This window comes from Saccostrea cucullata, unplaced genomic scaffold (assembly GCF_032062105.1).
Source record: "Saccostrea cucullata isolate Sc308-1 unplaced genomic scaffold, CSIRO_AGI_Scuc_v1 ctg15530, whole genome shotgun sequence".
Classification (NCBI taxonomy): domain Eukaryota; kingdom Metazoa; phylum Mollusca; class Bivalvia; order Ostreida; family Ostreidae; genus Saccostrea; species Saccostrea cuccullata.
The window spans coordinates 4,026-11,599 of NW_026918315.1; the positions used below are offsets into that span (position 1 = coordinate 4,026).

At 32.6% G+C, this 7,574-nt stretch overlaps 1 pseudogene; it reads left to right on the plus strand.

Moving 5' to 3' along the window:
* Positions 1 to 1,425: 1,425 nt before the first annotated feature.
* On the plus strand, positions 1,426 to 3,714 carry LOC134263002 (complement C1q tumor necrosis factor-related protein 2-like; annotated as a pseudogene).
* The last annotated feature ends 3,860 nt before the right edge of the window (positions 3,715 to 7,574 follow it).

A 7,574-nucleotide genomic window follows, 5' to 3' on the forward strand; every position in this document is an offset into this window, starting at 1 on the left:
TGCCAAGTTATATTGAAATCGAACCAAAACTGTAGGAGGAGTAGCATTTTGAAACAATTTCACAGAAATTTCTATTTTTAGTAACCTTGGCAACACCGTTCATCTAAATCAAAAACCGATGCACAAAATAATGTATCTTAGTGTAGTCTACTTGTGTGCCAAGTTATATTGAAATCGAACCAAAACTGTAGGAGGAGTAGCATTTTGAAACAATTTCACAAAAATTTCTTTTTTTAGTAACATGGCAACACCGTTCATCGAAATCAAAAACAGATGCATAGAATTATGTATCTTAGTGTAGTCTACTTGTGTGCCAAGTTATATTGAAATCGGACCAAAATTGTAGGAGTAGCATTTTGAAACAATTTCACAAAAATTTCTATTTTTAGTAACCTCGGCAACACCGTTCATCGAAATCAAAAAATGATGCACAGAATTATGTATCTTAGTGTATTTTACTTGTGTGCCAAGTTATATATTGAAATCGAACCAAAACTGTAGGAGAAGTAGCATTTTGAAACAATTTCACAAAAATTTCTATTTTTAGTAACCTCGGCAACACCGTTCATCACAATCAAAAACCGATGCACAGAATTATGTATCTTAGTGTAGTCTACTTGTGTGTCAAGTTATATTGAAATCGGACCAAAATTGTAGCAGGAGTAGCATTTTGAAACAATTTCACAGAAATTTCTATTTTTAGTAACCATGGCAACACCGTTCACCGAAATCAAAAACCGATACACAGAATTATGTATCTTATTGTAGTCTACTTGTGTGCCAAGTTATATTGAAATTGGACCAAAATTGTAGGAGGAGTAGTATTTTGAAACAATTTCACAAAAATTTCTATTTTTAGTAACCTCGGCAACACCGCTCATCGAAATCAAAAACCGATGCACAGAATTATGTACCTATTACTATCGCATAAGCTCTTCTGGTCTCTGACCAGTAGAGCTAAAAGGTTCACAAAGGCAGTTCCTTTCGATTTTGTGTGTCGTATGACCTGTATTGTTGAGTTCGTTGCTCTTTTCCCCTGGTACTACAGCCATATACAATATTCCGGAGTTTGTTTTCATTTGACGAAAGAGTCTATAATTAAATTTTCGTTTTTAAGCCACATACATGTATAATATTCGTTTTTTTTGTCATAGTGCGACTAAAATTCGTGAAAATTTATTTCTCAAAACTTTTTTTTTTTTATGCATTCTCAGACATATCCAAACGTCGTATAGAGACGGGCAAGCTAAAACTTTTAAACAGAGCATAGTTATAAAGTGGGAAAAATCTTGGATCTTATTCAGTTACCATCAACAAGGGCCCGTGAACAGTAACAATTCAAGTCGAAAATGTTCTTCCTGCTAATGTCCTTTCACCTCACTGCAGCTTCTATGAATGAGTTGACAACAAGCAAAAATTTCTGAGGTTTGGAGGAGCGTCATCGTCGGAACTAGAAGGTCGCTTGAATGTTACGGAGCGCGCACTTTGGGTCGTCTGCTTACTCGGGAGATAATCTTAATGTGTCGTTCCTGGATATTCTCACTCTTAGATCTGGTAAGAATACTTACTATAATAATATTGTAAATTTGGTTATAAAATATGGGGGAACCAAGGATTTTTCGTTGATCTTGAAAGGGAGAGGACAAAAAAAAAGCCATATCAAACGCAAAAACATACAAGTAGACTACAACAACTACAACATATCGTTGTAGTTTAATCTCTAAAAACAATACCAGAACATATTCAAAAAGCAAAATAATAAAGCAATAAATAAATAGAATAATGAAAACAAATTACCAGTATAAATAAACAGATTAATGGTCTAACAATTTGTATGAAAAACGTCGGTAAACATTCGATATAATGATATATTTTATTTGATGACAATTGTTTCGGCCACTTAAACGGGACTGTCTTCATTGTATCAAAGTTTAATAGACATGATCATAAAAACCGCGGAATTGGAGAATGATTTTGCGGATATGTAGTAAGAATGCAAAGGAAAAAATTACTTTAAACTTGTGCCCCCTCATCAGTCATAACCACTGATGATCTTATTTCCCCCTTCATAGTATCCCCTCCCAAAAATGAAATATTTGGTTTGTGCCCTATACACTGAAATTGCTTCGATCCTACAGTCCGTTGAATTGCATTTGGTAAGCAGTATGCAAATTTAAACGCATTAAGTATGGGAGACCGAATTATTCATACCGGCAAAGAGTGAAAGACAACGACAAGAAAGAAATCCCCCTTAGATTGAAAAAAACAAAAACAGAAAGAAAATATATCAATATATTAACTCTGTTGTGAGAAAATCATTTTAACATGTACGGGAGCTCAAGCATAGAATTTTGAAAAAAAAAGGAGTGCTAAGATTTTTTAGAAAAAAAACATGTAGATCAATATAAATTGTTCAATATTAAGAGCAATTTTGGACTTTAAAGATAAAATAAGGTACTAGTATTTGGAACAGGGAAAATTAATTAAATTATAAAAATGACGTCACGTAGAAGAAATTAATTAGTACCACATGTCTAACAGAAAAATGAACTATTTTTATATCAACTATAATATTGGTACATGTAACATTGTATTATTTTGTTCCTAAAATTTTTGCAAATTTTCCCTCTGCATAACACTGTTAGTATATATTTTTCAAATCCTTATGTCTGGATATGTTCCTGAAACATTCTTAAAATGCAATACAATTATTTTTAGCCTCTTACCTTCAGATAGTGCCTTACATTTTTAGGTTGCTAACATTACAATGTGTACATAATCGATAATGGCATATACTGTACATCACTTTTTTTTCGCTAGAACTTCATTTTCGAGTAATTACGCGAGTCATTGCGTTCGGGAAAATTTAATTCTCGTGTATAATTAATAGTATTCCTTAGGTTTATAAAGAGTAGTAACCACAATTTGTGAAAATTTTGTCTCGCATATGAAAAAATTCAATGCCTATCTCGCGAAAATAAAGTGTAGTGAAAATTCAGTGATCTACTGTACACAATAAAATGGTTTTAAACCTCCGATTTTCATCGTCATCTAAGTGTTTGTAAACATTCTTTTTTTAATAGGCATTCTGGATGATCAATCAACGCCAATCCTTTTCAGATCTCTGCCTACAAATCCTTTAGTGAGAGTGATATAAGCAACAAAGTGATAATAAGATTTGACAAGATTTACATTAACGTCGGGGGCCATTATCACACAGAAGATGGTATCTTCATTGCTCCAGTCACAGGCATCTATTTATTTCATTGGACCATAGCCACAGGAAGTAGTTACTTTGCTACCCAACTGATAGTCGGTGGTGAACCCCGTGCTTCGAATCTTGTGCCACACACAGGTGCAGGAGATTCTAGTTCAGCAATGGTGATGATAAACGTGAACAGAACGGAGCACGTCTGGATACAGATTTTCGGAAATAATGAGCATGTCTTCGGGGGTAGTATTGGTGTTGGAAATTACCATCAGTCGACTTTTTCTGGAATCCTACTGAGGAAGACTTAGATATTTGTAAAATGATTTTTTAAAAATACGCCCGAATCATTGCATGTAAAATGCATAAAATGCAGCTTGTAGTCGAAAAGGAAATGCAGCAAATTCTGAGAAAATCTGGCTTGATGTGTTTGTTGTTACTTTGAATATAAATAATAAAAATGTCACATTTTCTTCTGTTTCTATTTTACATTGTAATATGAATGATAAAACTGTAGTAAAAGATTTAATATTACATGTTACATAAACAGTAGAATTTTCCAAAGAACTCACGTGTTACCTGCTTCTTAGCTTCATTGAATAAGTAAATAAACCCAAGCCAGTTTAAGAATAAAAAAAACTATACTGATCAAAACAGTCGGGGATACTGTTGTTTGTGATTAAAATATTCACATATTAATATACAAATTACTTGTAAAGGAATATGAACCCATGTTGTACGGTACCACAAAGAGGAAGCATTTTCAAAGAAATTCATCACCTTAACACACACTTTCACGATCTGATCGATTTGCTACTGATGATCAAAAGTGTTGTGCCACAAATTTGCATGCCTCTGAATTCGAATGTCAAAGCCACTCTAAAGAAAGATTCAGAAGAAAAAAATTCTCAATTCAGGAAAGAAAATCTAACACAGTTTGAGAGGTTATGTGCCCATGGCATGCGACAAGTTGGCACAAGGCTGGTCGCTGTGTCGTTGACAATGAATGTTTCCCAGACTGGAATCAGCAGATATGGTCCAGACATCGTGCTACAGCTGGGTCTGTTCAGGATAGACCCCGATCCGGTCGAAAAAGGACAACAACCCAAGCTCAGGACAGATTCATCCGCGCTATTGCAATCGTCTGGTAAGATCAATGAAACATAATTATTGAGATAATTCATAAAACAATACAAAATATGCCAATGTCCGAGAATTTGCAGCATCGTTGAAACAGGAATGAAATAATGTCCAAAATGACTGTGTTGTCTCCTTAGGACTTTGCTGCGCCGAATCCGAGCTTGTCTGGTCAACCGATGGGGTTTTTCCCGCTACTGACTATGGTTCACAAATGTGATAATGAGCGAGGGTCACGTAAAGCCATTTTTGCTCTCTAAATTTCTGGAAAAACGACGAAACTGCTCGGTTTTGGTTGCAGTATTTATAACTTAAACCTTGGCGAAAGTGTATCTTTTAAATATGACGTAATATTCTGTCGAGTCGATGCATTATGGCGTCATGAAATGCCTCATTTTGCAATATTCTGTAAATTCCTTTAAAATGCCCAAAAGATGAAGAAAGTTTTAACAAGTTCAGATAAAGCACAACGTTTAATCCAAAATTATGCAATTGCATAATATAAGATCTGTTTTTGCAAAGCATAAAATATGTTTTAAGTCTTTGATCGAAGAGAGCTCATTTTTTAATTCCATGTTAAAAGTAGTCCGCTTTCTGCAAAATTAAATAAAACTTATTGAAATAACAATGACGACAAGTAATTGAATTAAGGACAGATGAAACAAACATTTTCTCTAAATAAAACACGGATGGAAAAGTTATTGAGGACTCCTGAAAGTATATATAAAATAAATAAATATGAATGAGGATACAGTTACTGTTAGAAAATGATTCAATAAAATTTAATAATCAAGAAAAACAATTTTCAAAATCATTTGTATCAAAGTTCTTTTTAGAGTTATCTTTCCTGCTACCTAATACTCATCCCAAAACACTTTGTTTGTGTACCCATATCCCTGAGAATTTGTAAAACACCTACACCTAATGTGAACGATGTCATACCTATGTTGTTCATTACTTCCAACTTAACTGGACGAATATTAAACAAACTGAATAAAATGACAATATTTATCAATTTTCATGTGCACAGAGATAAGTATATTGAAATATTTTAATCTGTCGGCAAAAGGTATTGCTTTAAAAAAAATTGTAGCAGATTTTATTGACGATTTTGCAATATTTGAAGCGATTATAACGTGTTCAGAAAACCCGAAGTAATAGCAGTTACTTATGATTGTTGAAAGCTAGTCTTCTTCTGAGTAAGAAATATTTTACTAACACAAAATGATTTTTTTAAATCAATCATTGCTTATATCTATGTTTTATGCGCTAACTAATTTATATTATAACGTAAGATAATGAATGTGTTGTATTTCTTATAAAAACATCGTCTCTAAAAAAGAAAGCATTAAAAATATTTCAAAAAACAATCATTTTATTTTAGTAGTTAATATGCCTTTTGAAATCGATGAGTAGTGATACAATCAAACTGTCATGCTGTAAATTCTGAATTTACCAGGTGGCAGTAAATACAAAATCCACAACATGACAACACTACCACCAGGTAAATGAATATTAATACCAAGTTTATTAAAGTATAAATTTATCAAGGGATTAATTATTATTATAAAGTTGTTATTAATAAGGTGTTTATAAGAAGAATGAATTTTCTGTAAATGAAATTGTAGAATTAAATTTAAATGCATTAATTAATCAAAATATTGAAAATCAATAACAAAAATATATATATTTCAAAGTTTTGAATTTACATGGTGGCCATAAATACAAAATTTACAACATGACAAAACCTTCACTAACCGTATCAATATTACTTAAAATGTTGACATATGACAGAGTGTCCCTATAAGCAGGATATCAACTTCTCGCAATAAAGTGGGGTAATGTTAGTACCTTGGACATCAGCCTCGAGCCTCCAAGCCCCAACCCCACCCCACCCCACCCCAGCCCCTGTCCTTTTATATTTTTTTCGGTTTCTTACCACGTGTATTTTTATTAAACTGTACGCACATGCTCAAATTTTAAACCTGAATTAAAAAAGAAATCTTTTTTCACGGAATGTCATGTAGATGGTATTGATTGCTAAATCACACATATTCGAGAAAACGGAAACAATTTTTTTGGTGTGTGCATTCGGAGTGGAGAGTGAGGGTTTTTTCAGAAAAGGGTTTAATAATGTATGTAATCCACGCCTTACATGTAGGTGCCCGAAGGGCGGGTCTCTTATCATTTCAAATTTGAATGAGAAAAAGCTAACTTGATAAAAGTATATGTCCGATACTACTAAAACATATTCATCATGATGCTATATAGCTAGCGACTGTTTACCGTCCTCTCATAGACGTCTTCCAATTTTTTTCGGCATGTATGCATTGTTATTTTTCGTCAGACTTACAAATTTGACGTGTGTAACGGTATATGAAAAAAGTATTGAATACCATTCAGAGTTTGGAATAAGATTAATGTTAAATGCTTTAAGGATAAAACAAAGAAAACATACAGAATGGTATATGTATTTTACGCGGCAGACATAAAATTTCACTAGGCATAAATCTAGTTGTTTATTCAATAGGTCTGGATTAAAATAAGAATGTATTTTAATGTGTTTTTAGAATAATTTTGATTTAATAATACAATCACCATTTTGTATATTTTTGGTACATGAAAAGTGCAATAGCTGACTAAGCATTTTAAGTAAGGCAAGTCAATACATGTAGATCTTTTATTGTACCTGTGATAAGGTCATAGTGACCTACGACCCTTAACTTGATGTAGGTTTGAAATTAGTTATCCTCTGTATGTTAATACATGTATAACAGAGAGATGGGTATATTATTTAATAATAAAATAAGGAAAAAGAGGAAATCATGGTGCTAATGCGTTCTGCTGGAAACATCTTTAATTTTTATTTGTATTTATACATATATGTACTTCATAATTCGTTATTTTTAAGACATTGATTGACTATCTATAAATTACTAAAGTAATTAATAATCAATTAGTTTATGCAAACTTATCTGCGTGTCCACTGTCAAGTTGCCACATTTTTTACCTGTACATTAAATGAACTGAACTACTCCCATGCTGATCCCAACAAAAGATAAATGAAGTAAATTTCATAGAATTAACTAATTTAACAAACATTCTGAGATTTTTATATTAGCAAAACTAGCCCCCCTATCTGCCAGTGTAATCTGGTTCCTACATGTGTATCAAAAATTAAAATTGCAGTAATTCCGTAAAAAAAAAAAAATTCGAATTTGCAATAACG